This window comes from Gossypium arboreum, chromosome 2 (assembly GCF_025698485.1).
Source record: "Gossypium arboreum isolate Shixiya-1 chromosome 2, ASM2569848v2, whole genome shotgun sequence".
NCBI classification, from domain to species: domain Eukaryota; kingdom Viridiplantae; phylum Streptophyta; class Magnoliopsida; order Malvales; family Malvaceae; genus Gossypium; species Gossypium arboreum.
In genome coordinates this window covers 68,799,196-68,816,257 of record NC_069071.1, presented here as the reverse complement: position 1 = coordinate 68,816,257, position 17,062 = coordinate 68,799,196, and the positions used below count along the sequence as shown (strand labels likewise).

The 17,062-nt window shown below is 33.8% G+C and overlaps 1 long non-coding RNA gene across 1 annotated transcript; it reads left to right on the top strand.

The window, feature by feature from the left end:
• Nucleotides 1–6,011: 6,011 nt before the first annotated feature.
• Nucleotides 6,012–7,422, top strand: LOC128283905 (uncharacterized). The gene is made up of 3 exons (XR_008274262.1): nucleotides 6,012–6,091; nucleotides 6,557–6,643; nucleotides 7,259–7,422. It is a non-coding gene; the product is annotated as an uncharacterized LOC128283905 (long non-coding RNA).
• The last annotated feature ends 9,640 nt before the right edge of the window (nucleotides 7,423–17,062 follow it).

Here is a 17,062-nt window from a genome sequence, read left to right as displayed (position 1 = left end):
GGAGATCTTAAATGGTAATTTGACCAATTTTAAGTTCATGGACAAAATTAGGACATGGAAGGAATTTTTGAAAGTTTAGTAAGGAGGGCATTTTGGTCATTTGGTTATTAACATTAATAAAAGGTAAAAAGATGATAAAATTGTATCATCTTCTTCAAGTTACCAGCAGAACCTTACCTCTCTCCATAGCTGGGGTTTCTTCAACTTTCAAGCTTCATAGTAAGTGATTCCAAGCCCGCTTTTAATGATCTTTACGTTTTTGAAGTCCCTAGCTCGATAAAGCTTATGCTAGCAATAATTTAAGTTAGGAATCAAATTTGGAAAAATACCCATAGGTGAAATTTGTGTATTTTGATGTTTTATGATGGAATATGAGGTTTTAAATTATGTTAGACAACTTGTGCTACTTGGTTTTAAGTGAAAACGAGTAAAAGGCTTAATCGGTAAAAATACCTAATAGTCATAAGTACATGTTAGTGTGTGAATTTGATGTTGCCATAGAAGGAAAAATGATCATCATGTCATAAAACATAAGAAAATAGGATGAAGTTTAATTTACGAGCCTTGGGGCAAAAGTGCAAATATGTGAAAGTTTAGGGCAAAATGTAATTTTTCCAAAGTTTGAGTAAAGGGTTGTTTTGATAAATGTTGATATTAAATAAGCTAAATTTGCTATTATAGATCAAGAAGAGCGAAATTTGAGAGTAGATCGGGAAAAGAAAAAGTAAATGACTAAATTGTAAAGTTTAGTCACATTTTGTATCGAGGTAAGTTTACATAAATAAATGCAATATTATTTTATTTTACATTATTATTGTCAATTTCAGCATTTATATATTTATGTTATGAAAATATTTAAAGTCGAATTTAAGGTGAAGTGACAGAGGAAAAGTGTTAGAAAGCCCGGTTGAACCCTAGGAATGTTAGGATATTAGGGTTGACAGAGATGTAATGTAAATGAGCCATGTAAGTCCATATTAGAAATATGGCTTTGGAGACAGATTGAGCCATGTAAGTCCATATTATATATGGCATTGGAGACAGGAATAATTCATGTAAGTCCATGTCAAAGACATGGCATTGGCGGTGATATTGATAGACAGAACGACCTAGTATCCTTAGTATTCCGAGTGGTTCAACGGGTCAGGATACGAGTTAAATTACAGTGAATTAACAGCAAAGGAAAAGTAGATTATACTTATGAAAAGGAAAGGTCGGGTAAGAAAGAAGGTAAGGAATAAAGAAGAAGATAGAAATTGAGAAGTAAAGAAATTTATGATGTTAGATGATATTATGCATAATTATCCATTATGTTGAATGTTGTGATTTATTTGCTTGTAAGCTTACTAAGCCTAGTGCTTAATCTCTTTATTTTCTTCTTCTTATAGTACTTATCTAGTCACTCGGGATCGAAGGAAATGTCGGAGGCCGATCACACTATCAAAGAAATAACTCGATATAATTAGACGTTTTGTTTTGTGTATGGCATGTATAGAAACTTAGCCACTTTTGGTATAATATGAACAATGAATGATGTGTAAATACTTGCTAGTGATTAGCTAATAAAATGGCCGATGATATGCATGTTTATTAATATGTATGATTGAATGGTGATTATCACATGAAAATTATGAAAAATGTGAAAGTAACCTAAAAACAGATTCAAGTAATAGCAATGACGTAACTTTGAAAAATCACTAAAAATTTTATAAACATAGTTTGAAGATGAATAATATATGAAATTAAAGCTTATTATGTCTATTTTCTTATGGAATAAGAAAAATAGGTAAAGGTATTATATTTCATGATATATCTTAGTTTTAGTGAAACAAGGTCAGAGCGATTTCTAGAACCCTGTTTCAACTTTGGAAATTCACCATAAATTGTACAAAACTAATTAGAAGGTATACTTTATATGGTTATAATCCTTGTTGAGTCTAGTTTTAAAAGAAACAAATGGCTTAGTGATATGAATTTTTTACAGGAAGAAACATGGTTCGTAGTAACAAGAGGTTAGTGCAGTCGAGTTTTGAAACAGGGGAAACTTTAACTAATAAACTGTACTAATTGGCTAAGTCAAAATTCTAGAAAAAATTAGTAGATATATATATGAGTCTAGTTTCATGAAAAATTTACGGATCTTAATTTCGAGTTTTGAAACTCGAGAAATGAATTTTTAAGTAACCATGACGCAGAAAAACAATTTATTCTGAAAATTAAAATAAGTGATTTAGAGTTGTTTAAAAGGTAAGATAAGTTTAGTAACACCTCAAGCTTGACTCGGTGATGGTTTCATGCGTGGGCGTTACATTTATTGGTATCGAGCAGGTTTAGTCGGTTCTCGGAACAGTTAGTGTGAGAAAAGTCTAGCTATACATGCCATACTTGTATTTTGATAGTGTGACGACTCTGACGATTTTTAAATATTTTGTTTTATTGTAATGGATCCCGAGTGAGCTGGTGATGATGATGTAGAAAGTAATGCTTTGCTCCGTAGAAGGGTAGCGCCATCCGAGAATAGGCCAAGAATGCTTAATCGGGAGGAGTGACTCGAGAAGCTCTTCCAAGCTTTGAATGATTTGTTTGCCGAGTTCGTTCGACGAATCCGGCAGCTAGACCTCCACCCCTCATGATTCTCGGGCTACCCATGTAGCTCAAGCTCCCCAATCACGTGCAAGTGATAAGAGAAAAGCCACCAGTTGATAGAATCAGAAACAAGGCGTAAGAGTTCCGAGCAACAAAAGATGATGATGCGAAAAGAGCGAATTTTGGTTAGAAAATACTATCGAGTCTTTGATGAGTTATCTTGTACACCGAGGAATGTATGGAATGTGTAGTATCACTTCTTAGAGACTCACCTACTACTGGTGGAAGACACTTGTATCGGTTGTACCAAAGGAGAGGGTCACTTGGGATTTCTTTCAGAGGAATTTCGTAAAAGTACATCACCGAGGTTTATTGACCGTAAGAGAAAGGAATTCTGGAATTGAAACAAGGTAATATGACGGATCGATGAGATTGTGCTTAAATTATCGGCAACTTAACAAGGTAACAAAGAAAGAACAAGTATCCATTGCCTAGAATTGATGATCTGTTGATCAATTGAAGGAGCTACTTGTGTTTTCAAGATAGATTTGAGATCCGAATATTATCGCCAGAGTTAAAGAGTCGATGTCTTGAAGATCGCTTCCGGACTAGGTATGGTCATTATGAGTTCCTTGTGATGCCATTTGACTTGACTAATGCTCCTGCCATTTTCATGGACTTAATGAACCTAATTTTCGGACCGTACTTGGATAAGTTTGTAGTTTTGTTTATTGATGATATCTTGATTTATTCTCATGATGAGACTGAGCATGCAGAGCATTTGAGAACAGTTTTACAGATTCTGAAAGATAATCAGTTGTATGTCAAGTTCAGCAAAAGTGAGTACTGGTTACGAGAAGTTGGTTTTCTTGGACATATTGTTTCAGGTGAAGGTATTAAGGTTGATCCGAGCAAGATTTCAGCCATTGTTGATTGGAAGCCTCCTAGAAATGTATCAAAAGTTAGAAGTTTTCTTGGTCTTGCCGGATATTATAGGCGATTTGTAGAGGGATTTTCCATGATAGCTACCCCGCTGACAAGATTGCTGCGAAAGGATGTCAAGTTTGAATGGACTGAGAAGTGTCAACAGAGTTTTGACAAGTTAAAAGCATTGTTGACTAAAGCTCCTGTTTTAGTGCAACTAGAACCAGGTAAGGAGTTTGTGATTTACAGTGATGCGTCCATGAATGGACTTGGTTGTGTACTTATGCAGGAAGGGAAGGTAATTGCTTATGCCTCTAGACAACTAAAGCCACATGAGAAGAACTATCCGACACATGATTTAGAGCTAGCTGCCATTGTTTTTGCTCTGAAGATTTGGAGACATCATTTGTACGGTGAGAAGTGCCACATATTCATTGATCACAAAAGTTTGAAATATTTGATGACTCAAAAAGATTTGAATTTGAGGCAAAGAAGATGGTTAGAGTTGATTAAAGATTATGAGCTAGTGATCGATTATCACCCAGGTAAGGCAAACGTTGTTGCTGATGCTTTGAGTAGGAAATCTTTATTTGCATTAAGAGCTTTGAACACTAGTCTAGCCTTATCAGATGATGGTTTTATCTTAGCTGAGTTGAGAGCTAAACCGATGTTTCTTGAAGAAATTTGTGAAGCTCAAAAAAAATGACAGTGAGTTGTTAACCAAAAGAGATCAAGGTCATGAGTCGGATGTAGAGTCGATTTTCGGATCGATTCGACGGTTGTTTGATGTTCCGAGACAGGTATGCATACCAAGAATGATGAGCTTATTCGAAAGATTTTACAGAAGCACATAGTAGTTCTTTGTCTATTCATCCGGTAGTATAAAGATGTATAATGATTTAAAAAAATGTCTTGGTGGGTAGGAATGAAAAGGGACATTTCAGAGTTTGTTTTTAGATGTTTGATCTGTCAGCGGGTAAAGGTCGAACATCAGGTACCTTCAGGTTTATTGCAGCCTGTGCTAGTCCCTGAGTGGAAATGGGATCGAGTTACTATGGATTTTGTGACAGGATTGCCGTTTACACCGAGAAAGAAAGATGCAGTATAGGTTGTGATTGATAAGTTAACGAAGTCGGCTCATTTTATCCCAACAGTATGGATTATTCACTTGACAAGTTGGCCGAGTTGTATATGTCAGAGATAGTCAAACTACACAGGGTACCATTATCGATCATTTTAGACAGAGATCCAAGATTTACTTCACGGTTTTGGAAGAAATTACAGAAGGCTTTGGGCACAAAGTTGAGTTTTAGTACAGCTTTCCACCCTCAAACCGACGGTCACCGAGAGAGTTATTCGTGTACTTGAAGATATGCTTAGATGTTGTGTAATTTGGAATTTCAAGGCGCTTGGGAAAAATATTTACCATTAGTAGAGTTTGCCTACAATAATAGTTATCAATCGAGTTTGAAGATGGCACCTTATGAAGCTTTGTATGGACGTAAATGCCGCACACCTTTATATTGGATGAGCTTAAAGAAAGCCGATTTACGGGTTGATCTAGTTAAAGAAATGGAAGAAAAGTGAAAGTTATCGAAATTGTTTAAAAGCGACTTGACATGCATGAAGTTGTATGCATTTAAAAAGAAAAGAGATCGAATATCAAGTTGGTGACAAAGTTTTTTGAAAGTATCCCGTGGAAGAAAGTTCTCGATTTGGCAAGAAAGGCAAACTAATTCCACGTTTATTGGACCGCTTTGAAGTGATTGAGAGAGTCGGACCATTAGCATATCGGTTAGCTTTACCGATTGAGTTAGAGAAGATTCATAATGTATTTCATGTGTCTATGCTACGTCGTTATCGTTCAGATCCGTCACATGTGATTTCTCAAACAGAGGTTGAGATTCACCAGACATGACTTACGGTGAAGAACCCAGAAAGATTCTAGCTCGAGAGGTAAAGCAATTAAGGAACAAAAGTATTGTACTTGTGAAAGTACTATGGAATAGACATGGGGTAGACGAGGCTACATGGGAACCCGAAGAGGCTATGCGAAAACAAGTACCCATATCTCTTCACGGTAAGATTTTGGACGAAAATCCCTAAAGGGGGAGAAATGTAACATTCAAATAGGGCCTAAACGGAACAAAGGTTGCGAAACCACAAATTAGGTAAAAAAAATAAAATAAAAATATTTTATTATTATTTTGAGGTTCATGGTATGATTACATGATTGTGTGAAAATTTCGTGATAAAATTCTATGCATAAAGTGCTTAAATTGAGGTTAGGGACTAAATCGAATAATTTGCAAAACTTGCATTCTAGAAGTTTTAGTATGAAATTATTTTGGAATATTAATTAGGAGATCTTAAATGGTAATTTGACCAATTTTAAGTTCATGGACAAAATTAGGACATGGAAGGAATTTTTGAAAGTTTAGTAAGGAGGGCATTTTGGTCATTTGGTTATTAACATTAATAAAAGGTAAAAAGATGATAAAATTGTATCATCTTCTTCAAGTTACCAGCAGAACCTTACCTCTCTCCATAGCTGGGGTTTCTTCAACTTTCAAGCTTCATAGTAAGTGATTCCAAGCCCGCTTTTAATGATCTTTACGTTTTTGAAGTCCCAGTAGCTCGATAAAGCTTATGCTAGCAATAATTTAAGTTAGAATCAAATTTGGAAAAATACCCATAGGTGAAATTTGTGTATTTTGATGTTTTATGATGGAATATGAGGTTTTAAATTATGTTAGACAACTTGTGCTACTTGGTTTTAAGTGAAAACGAGTAAAAGGCTTAATCGGTAAAAATACCTAATAGTCATAAGTACATGTTAGTGTGTGAATTTGATGTTGCCATAGAAGGAAAAATGATCAGCATGTCATAAAACATAAGAAAATAGGATGAAGTTTAATTTACGAGCCTTGGGGCAAAAGTGCAAATATGTGAAAGTTTAGGGGCAAAAATGTAATTTTTCCAAAGTTTGAGTAAAGGGTTGTTTTGATAAATGTTGATATTAAATAAGCTAAATTTGCTATTATAGATCAAGAAGAGCGAAATTTGAGAGTAGATCGGGGAAAAGAAAAAGTAAATGACTAAATTGTAAAGTTTAGTCACATTTTGTATCGAGGTAAGTTTACAAAATAAATGCAATATTCTTTTATTTTACATTATTATTGTCAATTTCAGCATTTATATATTTATGTTATGAAAATATTTAAAGTCGAATTTAAGGTGAAGTGACAGAGGAAAAGTGTTAGAAAGCCCGGTTGAACCCTAGGAATGTTAGGATATTAGGGTTGACAGACGTAATGTAAATGAGCCATGTAAGTCCATATTAGAAATATGGCTTTGGAGACAGGATTGAGCCATGTAAGTCCATATTATATATGGCATTGGAGACAGAATAATTCATGTAAGTCCATGTCAAAGACATGGCATTGGCGAGATATTGATAGACAGAACGACCTAGTATCCTTAGTATTCCGAGTGGTTCAACGGGTCGATACGAGTTAAATTACAGTGAATTAACAGCAAAGGAAAAGTAGATTATACTTATGAAAAGGAAAGGTCGGTAAGAAATAAGGTAAGGGAATAAAGAAGAAGATAGAAATTGAGAAGTAAAGAAATTTATGATGTTAGATGATATTATGCATAATTATCCATTATGTTGAATGTTGTGATTTATTTGCTTGTAAGCTTACTAAGCCTAGTGCTTAATCTCTTTATTTTCTTCTTCTTATAGTACTTATCTAGTCACTCGGGGATCGAAGGAAATGTCGGAGGCCGATCACACTATCAAAGAAATAACTCGGTATAATTAGACGTTTTGTTTTGTGTATGGCATGTATAGAAACTTAGCCACTTTTGGTATAATATGAACAATGAATGATGTGTAAATACTTGCTAGTGATTAGCTAATAAAATGGCCGATGATATGCATGTTTATTAATATGTATGATTGAATGGTGATTATCACATGAAAATTATGAAAATGTGAAAGTAACCTAAAACAGATTCAAGTAATAGCAATGACGTAACTTTGAAAAATCACTAAAATTTTATAAACATAGTTTGAAGATGAATAATATATGAAATTAAAGCTTATTATGTCTATTTTCTTATGGAATAAGAAAAATAGGTAAAGGTATTATATTTCATGATATATCTTAGTTTTAGTGAAACAAGGTCAGAGCGATTTCTAGAACCCCTGTTTCAACTTTGGAAATTCACCATAAATTGTACAAAACTAATTAGAAGGTATACTTTATATGGTTATAATCCTTGTTGAGTCTAGTTTTAAAAGAAACAAATGGCTTAGTGATATGAATTTTTTACAGGAAGAAACATGGTTTGTAGTAACAAGAGGTTAGTGCAGTCGAGTTTTGAAACAGGGGAAACTTTAACTAATAAATTGTACTAATTGGCTAAGTCAAAAATTCTAGAAAAAAATTAGTAGATATATATATGAGTCTAGTTTCATGAAAAATTTACGGATCTTAATTTCGAGTTTTGAAACTCGAGAAATGAATTTTTAAGTAACCATGACGCAAAAAAACAATTTATTCTGAAAATTAAAATAAGTGATTTAGAGTTGTTTAAAAGGTAAGATAAGTTTAGTAACACCTCAAGCTTGACTCCGGTGATGGTTTCGGGCGTGGGGGCGTTACATACCTTCTAGGAAGAACTGGGGCCCCAACCACCTTGAAAGCAAAGTCATGTCTTCAGGCTATCGTATTTGGAGAATACATGAGATTTCGAGACCTTGTTGTGGAAGGTAATGCCTTAACTATTATTAAAATAATCAAGTCAGTTTTAGAGGATAGATCGATGATTGGTAACATAATTGATGAAATAAAAAAGAAGAGACCTAGATTTATTACCTTAGATTTTCAATATATCGCTCGGAAAGAAAATGAAGCAGCGCACACTCTCGTATCATGAGGGCACCGTCTCTCTGGCCCAATCTACTAGATGGAAGAGGTACCTTTGGAAGTAGAACCTAATGTCGTGAAAGGTAAAAAAAGGCTCTTAGAACAATAAAGGTTTATTTTTGTCTTTCTGAGTCCAGGGACTGCTTCTTCTCCAACAAACTCAGTTTTGGAGTGGTCTTGTATGGTGCTTCAAAGGAAAACACAACGATGGTAGTACACCAGTAGACCCCGGTGTGTCTACAGATGTAGAGAAAAGGAAATGTGTTTAGGAGCATGAAATGTTTTGTGGTTTAGTTGTTAGTTTTCTTTAATTTTTAAGAATTAAGGCTCTTTCATTTCTTTAGTTAATCTTTTAGGAAAACCTGAGGCATTGTCTTGGTTACTAGTAGGCTTATGACAGCTGTTTCTTTTTGTTTACTTGTGTGTTTCAAATTCCTTTTTTCAATGCATATTGGCTTTGTTTCAAAATATATATAATATATAAATATTAATAAAAATATTAATACATATATAACTATTTTTATAATATAGATTAAAATAAAAGATATAGTATTACATGATATTATATTGTTTACCGTCGAGGACCTAGTGTTCTCATCTAACCTGACCTTAAACCAATATACTAAATTAGTATATTACTAATACACAAAATAATAATATAAGATATAACTATTACTAAAAATATTAATACATAAATAACTATTATTATAATATGAATTATAATAAAAGATATAGTGTTACATGATATTATACTATTTGTTGTTGAAGACCTAGTGTGTCTCATCTATTGTTTGAGGATGACAACTTCATTTTCTTTCAGGCAACTATCCCCGAGTGCAATACTATTAAAAGTGTTTTGGCGCATTATGAGGTTGCCTTACCAGAAATTAGGTATTGCATTCAGTTCTAACATGTTGGCATCTGTTCGAGACACAATTATGGGTATCTTTAGAGTGTTTAATCCAGTTGACCATAGGAATTATTTAAGTCTCCCTTCCCTTCTTAGGCGTAACAAGCATCAATTTTTTTCTTTTCTAAAAGAATGACTTAGTAAGCGCTAGTTGACTTGGAAGAATAAATTGTTATCTAATCCGAGCAATAAGTTTGTTATTAAAACGATAGCAAACATGTGATATAACAGCCCGATTTAGGGCCTAGATAGAATAGTGGTCTCGGGACCACAATCTGGAGTCAAAGAAATTATTTTATTATTATTTTGATATTATAGCATGTTTTTAAGAGTGCATGAAAAATTTGGTGAAGTAATTTTAGCATTTGTGAGCTTAATTGCGAAAAAGGACTAAATCGCATAAAGTACAAAAGTCCTACTTTGATAGCTAAAAATGTGAAATAGCTAGAGAATAAAATTTTGGAGTCTTTAAAGGGCAATTAGACCCTTTTAAAAGAGCTTGGCCGGCCATGAGACAAAGAAGAGTAAATGGTCAAAATGTTAGTTAAGTGATGACATATTAGGTGATAAAATAATACCCTAAGTGCCTAGCCTTCATTTTTTTCACCTATTCTTTCTTCTTAACTGAAAACATCAGCCAAAAGAAGAGTTTTGAAAGCTTGAAAATTTCAGCAACTTTAACCCTTCACAAGTAAGTGATTTTAATGGATTTTCTTGAATATTTTTGTACTTCTGAGACCCTTGAAGCATGAGCTTTCAAATGAGAGAACTATTTTGCAAAATGATCAAGAGTGTAGGGTTTTTCCATAAAATGATTTGTATTTTTTTTTTGAGTTTTTATGGAAGAGAATGAGTCTTGGGTGTCTTATAAACAACTTTTGTGAAAAGTGTTAGCATGAAAACACCTAAAAGGACTATATTGCATAAGTTGTAAAATAGTTGTTAAGTATGTGAAATAGTGGGAATTTGGAGTTGCTATAAGAGTAAAAAAGGTTCGCCTAGGCTTGAGATATGAAGAAATTCGATGAAAATCAATTTTCGGGCTTAAGGGTAAAATGATCATTTTGTCAAAGTCTAGGGGCGAAATGGTCATTTTACCAAAGTTATGAATTTTCGATTGCTAAATTTTATTTAGTGATTAAATAAGTGCATTTTTTTGTTATAGATCAAGAAATATCGAATTCGAACCTGGACCGGGGGAAAGCCAAGCAAATCGACTAAATTGACTAGTCGCTACATTTTGTAATCCGAGGTAAGTTGCATGTAAATAGTAAAACTACATTAATAATATATGTATTTAAATTGTATTGAAATTACTATAGCATAAATTGCTTGATTGTGGAAATGAGAAAATATGATGGGAATAGAGATAGTAAAATTCCCAATTGAACCTTAGAAAATAAATCGGATATTCATGCCATGATGTTCGGGTCACTTGTGTGAGCTAGTGTAAGATATGTCTGGGACATGCATCGGCCACATTATAAGAGCCAGTGTAAGACCATGTTTGGGACATGGCATCGGCATTGAGACGAGTGCTAATGTAAGACATTTCTAGGACATGCTTCGGCCTCGAGACGTAAGCCAGTGTAAGACATATCTGGGACATGCATCAGCTACGGGATGTGTCAGTGTAAGACCATGTCTGGGACATGGCATCGGTACAAATATGCTAGAACTTGTGTAAGACCATGTCTGGGACATGGTATCAGCACCTGACCCAATGTTTGAGGCTAAATGAATACCTGAAATGTTCCAAATGGTTCAACGGTGAAAGTATGATTTCAAGTTAACAAGGAAAGTAACACCGTGTTGTAAGTGGTACAGGTACCTATACGGTATGTATGAAATGTAAGCTCAATATATTATATATGAGGTGTAATGAATATTGATGAGCAAGTTTTGCTTATGTCACTTGTGTGTTATGATACTTGTTGATGAATGGTAAAGTTATGTTGAATATTTATTTATGTGCAACTTACTAAGCTTTATGCTTACTCCCTCTCATTTTTCATTTTCTTATAGTGCCGCCTATCTAGCTCAAGGACCAAAGAAATTCAGAGATATCGATCACACAATCAATCGAAGCATTCAGTATAGTTTGATTTATATTTTTTAATATAGCATGTATAAGGCTTAGACGTTACTATTTTTGTGTCATTGAGAACTGGCCAAATGTGTTAACTTGGGTTGGAAACCATTCATTTTGTATTAATCCTTGAATGATGGCAAATATTCATTTTGATATATGTAAATTAAGTTACTCTCATAAATGAGTAATTGCTTAATTAATATGTAGTCTATTGTGGCCGATTGGTTTAAATAAGTTATTCTTGTATTGCTTTGGTTGTTTTTGTGTAGGTTGTGTAAGTAAGGGTGGCAAAGAGGCTTGGTAAATAGCTTTATATCATCCATACAGATAGATACACGGGTGCGTGCCTAGGCCGTGTGTGATACACGGTTTGTCCCATAGGAGTGTGGTTCAACTGTGTGTCCCCTACATGTAAAAATTTCAAGTCAGTATGCATGGTAGTAAACATACGGATAGAGACACGGTTGTGTGTCTCAGCCGTGTGATGGACACGGCCTAGCACACGGGCTTGTGCCTTGGCCGTGTGACATTTTGGGAATGCTAATGTTAGAAACAGAATATCCATGTTTTTGTACATGGGCTAGGACACGGGCATGTCATGACCGTGTGAAGGATACAGGCCAGGGACACGGGCGTGTGTCAGGCCGTGTGAAAGCCCTTGTAGGTGTGCATTTAGAATTAATTCCACACGAGTAGAGGACACGGGCGTGTCCCTGTGTTGCTTAGGTCATGTGAGCCACACGGGCCATCAACACGACCATGTTGAAATGGCCACACGGGCGTGTTGCCCTTCTACACGGGCGTGTGCCCTATTTCAAAGTCAAATTTTCTATAGATGGTTTAAGGACCCGGGCTAATCCCGAATAGTTTTCAATGGTCGATTTGGGGCTCGTAGGACCATAATAAGAAGTTTATAGTAGAAATTGAAAAAGTTCTAAAATAGGACCAAGTCTTGGTGACTTGGGGAACATTTGCATGGTTGGGATCGAGTTAGGTAATGTCTCGTATTTAGCTGTGGCATGGGTTACAGGTATAAGGTGTTACATGTAATTTGTATAGCGCAATATTTTGGCATCAAAACATGTGATTTTACATGGTATGCGGTGGCGAGTTGGGAATGGCAATGATATTTTAGTATTTCATGACCCATGGTTGGTTGATGACGTAAATTTTTACGTTAAGTCACTTCCATTAGTAGGTTTTGAGGATTTGCGAGTTGTTGATTTGTTTAATGTTGATGGTTGTGTGTAATGACCCAAGTTTCAATGGTCACAAAATGCAATTTCAAAACCTTATTTTCATAAATTGAGTCCATAGATATTAAATGGATTATTTATGAGGTCAGTATAAAAATATATTGAAATCCAGTTAAGTAATTTAGCAGAAAAAGTGGTTAATTAACGCTCAAGGACTAAATTGTAAATGTTTAATCACTATAGATTTTTAATTAGGAAAAGGCTTGGGGGCCTTAGATAGCAATTATCCAAATGATTAAAATTATAAATAAACTAAATTAAAATAGATGATAGTGAGATTTGATAGTGGATACCATTAGCTTAAGTTAATTAAGGATTAATGTTATTTAATATTAAACTATGTTAATTAAAGTATAAATAGAAAACAAATTGGAAAGAAAGATAAAATGCAATCATTTTCCTTCCTCAAACCATGGAAACCAAAAAAAAAAAAAAAAGATTTTGAAACCCTTGGTATTCGGCTACCAAATTCAAGTAAGTCCCTAGTCATTTTTCTTTGATTTTTATGGAATTTGAATCATGAGAGCTTAATTTAGTTATCCTATCTATCAATTTTTTCTATTAGTGAAATTTTGATAAGTTTCCATTATTGAGAATTTGATGACTTAAGTGTGAAATTGATAGAAATTAATCTTAAATTATGAAAATGACTCAATTGTAAAGCTTAACAAGCTTAGCTGTTAACTTCGTTATATTAGGGACCAAATTAAATCAAATCCAAACCTATTATGAAATTGTGGTAGGAATAAAAAGTAGAAGGTCCATAATGAGTAAGTGTGAAATTGAATTTTAATTCAAAACTTTAGATCGAAAGTTATGCTTGTCCTAGATTAGGAACTAAATTGAATAAATTGCAAAATATGCTTGGCTTTGTATTTGAATGTGAATTGGATGAAATTTGATATTTTGTAGTTGTTGAATCATTATTCGTAGCTAGGTTTTGGTTTGTATTTTTATGATTCGGGATCAATTTAATTGTTGCATATTGTGATATTTTGCATAATATGGCATTAAGGTGAGTTGACAATGATTTTTTTATTTGAATTACTATGTTTGAGATTGAATATTGAGATAATGGACTAAATTAAATAGAATAGAAATTGCATGAATTAATTTATATATGTTATTTGATATGGAAATTAAGTTGAAACATGTTATATGATATGTTGAAATAGTGAAATTGATGATGAATTGTGAATGATAGAATGTGAATTAAAATATATGATGAAATTGGAAAATTGGTTACCCTATTAACTGTTCAGGCAAAGTTGGATATAGTTGGCATGCCATAGGATAGATTGAGTGCGGGTTACTTCAACTATATGTCGTTGAATGTTTGGCACATTTTTCTTTGGTCGTTTTAATAAATGTTGGGCACAACATTTAATTCAGTTATACCGATGAGTGTTGGGCACAATCTATTTACTTTGAACATTTTGATGAGGCACATAAGTACCAAATTAATGTGTTGGTTGGAATCTGTATATCCGTTTGAGTCTGAGTCAAGTTTATAAGGGATATAAATTGTGAATTGGTTGAATTATACTTGAAATGGATTTATGTTATGACATTGTATTACAAGTACATAAATATGATATATGATTATTGCTAGCATGTGAAATACCATGCAAACTAGTTAAACGAGCTTGAGGGCTGATATGGAAGGATAACAAATGAATTGATTCGAATCGAAAGTGAAATGTGATATGATTAAATGTTAAAAATAGAATACAAATTCAAACATCATTGATATTGGTATGTAAGCATGACACATTCATTTAACTTGGCCAATTAAAGTAATGTTTAGTTGATTCATATAATAAATTTGGTACACTTGTGGCACATATAAGTTGATACATTGAATGAGATTTGGCATGAATTGTATATAAGTTGGTTGACATTATAAATTAAATTTAATATATGCAATTGATTGAAACTTATATTATATTGACTTGAATTGTCACACTCAGATTTCCTTAGAGATTCCAATTTATAGGAATTTAGGAGTTAATTGAACAAAGTAGAGAGTTGGCAGACTCTACTGAGAATGTTAGGAATTTTTTTGTATGATCTTCGGGTAAATAGTTAGGTTTCAAGTTTGGCTGGGTTTGGTTAGAACCAGTTGGTTCCATAGTGGTAGACATAGTAATTGCTGGTGATTGGCTAAAAGAGATTGGGAGACCGTGTATATGAGTTATATATAGGTGAGAGTGGACATTCTAGCAAAAAGTAAAAACTCTCTTCAATTCTATCTACAAATTTCTTCTTACTTGCATTGTCCTCCTCTATTGTTACGAATAAGAGGAGAATCCATGGGAGCTCTACATGAAGCAAAAGTCGTGAGAATTGGAGTCTGTGAGTAGATAATTGAGAAACTGGTAAGCTTGGGAGCTCTACATGAAGCAAAAGTCGTGAGAATTGGAGTCTGTGAGTAGATAATTGAGAAACTGGTAGGCTGTGGATGCATAACCTCGTAAAAGTATGTGAATGTTTGTAAGAATGATTCTGATTGTCTGGTGGTTACCTCGTGGTGTTTAAATAATTGTTGCACTATGTGTTTGTAAATAACGCCTTACTTTTGTGTGAAATGCATGTCCATATTATATGTGAAGTACGAAGGACTTTACCTTGATGGGGTAGATAGAGATAGGAATAATTGACGTATTGGAAGAATGAGCAGATTGAAATGAGAGTTCAAGGGAGTTAGGCGACATCATAAAATGGTTACTGACTTGCTTGCTAGAATGAAACTGTGACCACAGTTATCGATTGGTCTTTCGGGGTGACACCGTGACAATGACATACAGACCCTATGGAGCGACACCTCGAAAGATGTTTAAAGACTCTTGGAGTTAGTAAACAGGATAGTCCATCGGGACAGTAAAAACTTGAGAGTCTGCTAGGATAATAAATATAGGGTTACATCGTGTAAGATATCGAGGTAACATGTCATAATGCATTCATGATATCGAGGTTAAAGCTCTATCATAACTTTCTTTGCATTTTTGCCAAATGGGGGAGTAAGTTTTAGGGGGAGCAGTGCAAAAATGTTTTGGTTTTATTCTCAACTTATCTTGGTATTAGTTTAATGTTTTTAGGGGGAGTTATGTTTTTTCTTTGTTTATTTTGGAACTTTATAATTTGAACTTTATACTTCATCATTGATTTTTAAGTTTTGTAAGAGAGATATGCAATGTGAAATTGTTTATTCTAATCTCTCAATTTTCTATTGTAAGTATTTTTTATGTTTAGTAAATAATTTCAAAATAGGATATTATTAGGCTACAATTTATGAAAAAAAGTGTGGCTTGTCTTGCTCCAACGTTAAAAACTACATGTAACACCCCAAAATTTTGGACTGTTGTTTGTTAAATTTTGTCAATAGTTATGAATTTTCTTTAGTGGCTAAGTGTTCATTTATATGTGTTTGGGATCAGTGGTTCAAGTTCTTCTTTTAGAAATTTTTGTTATTCTTTTGATTAAACCCTTATTCTGGACTATTTGACTTAAGTTAAATTTCGTGTAAATTTGTGTCAAGAATGAGCTTGCTGGTTCGATGATTAAGCCTCTGTATTGCCTTTGTCTTGTATTCGAGTATCTGCATAAACGATGAGGATATATTGTGCAGTGTGGTAGTTATTTTTTGTTAAACTCACATGTTAGTTAATTCTTTTTCTTTTCTTTTTACGTTTTCTTTCCTTCTTCCCCTGTTTCTTTTTACTGTTTTCTTTTTCTTTGCATTTTTCTTTTCACCTGTATTCGTGTAATCATCTTTTGCTTTTCTACATTGTTCATTGTCAGATTATACTATCATAAGCTTGATTGTAATTGTTAGAGGTAAGGTTCAAATGTTAGTTTGTTCACCTGATTTGTAGTGAAGTTGGATTTTCCTTTAAGCTTTGAAATTGAGTTTAATTTCTTTTGTTTTAGTGGTTACTTCAGTACATTGTAAGAGAAGGCCGAGAGACGTTTAACGTTCCTTCAACTGTCTAGTGTGTGGGATTGTTGTGATTCATTGGTAAGCGTTGGTTCGCTGTGGGGGTTTTGCATTGAAATATTTGAAATAATTGGTTGAAAGAATTTTGGTGTAAATTGTTTTGTTTAAGTCATTTAATTGGTTATTGGATGGTCATTTTAGGTTTTGAGATTCTTCTCATTGTTCCTATGTTAAAACTATACCAGGTGTGTATCGAAAACTCAAATTTCTGCTAATTTTGAACATCGTGTGTCAGGTCGTGTAATTCACTATTTTTTATTTAGGGTCACACGGGCCAAGGACACGGGCATGTGTCCAGGCCATGTAACTCACTGTTTATGAATTAGTGTCACACGGACCAAGGACAAATGCATGTGTCCA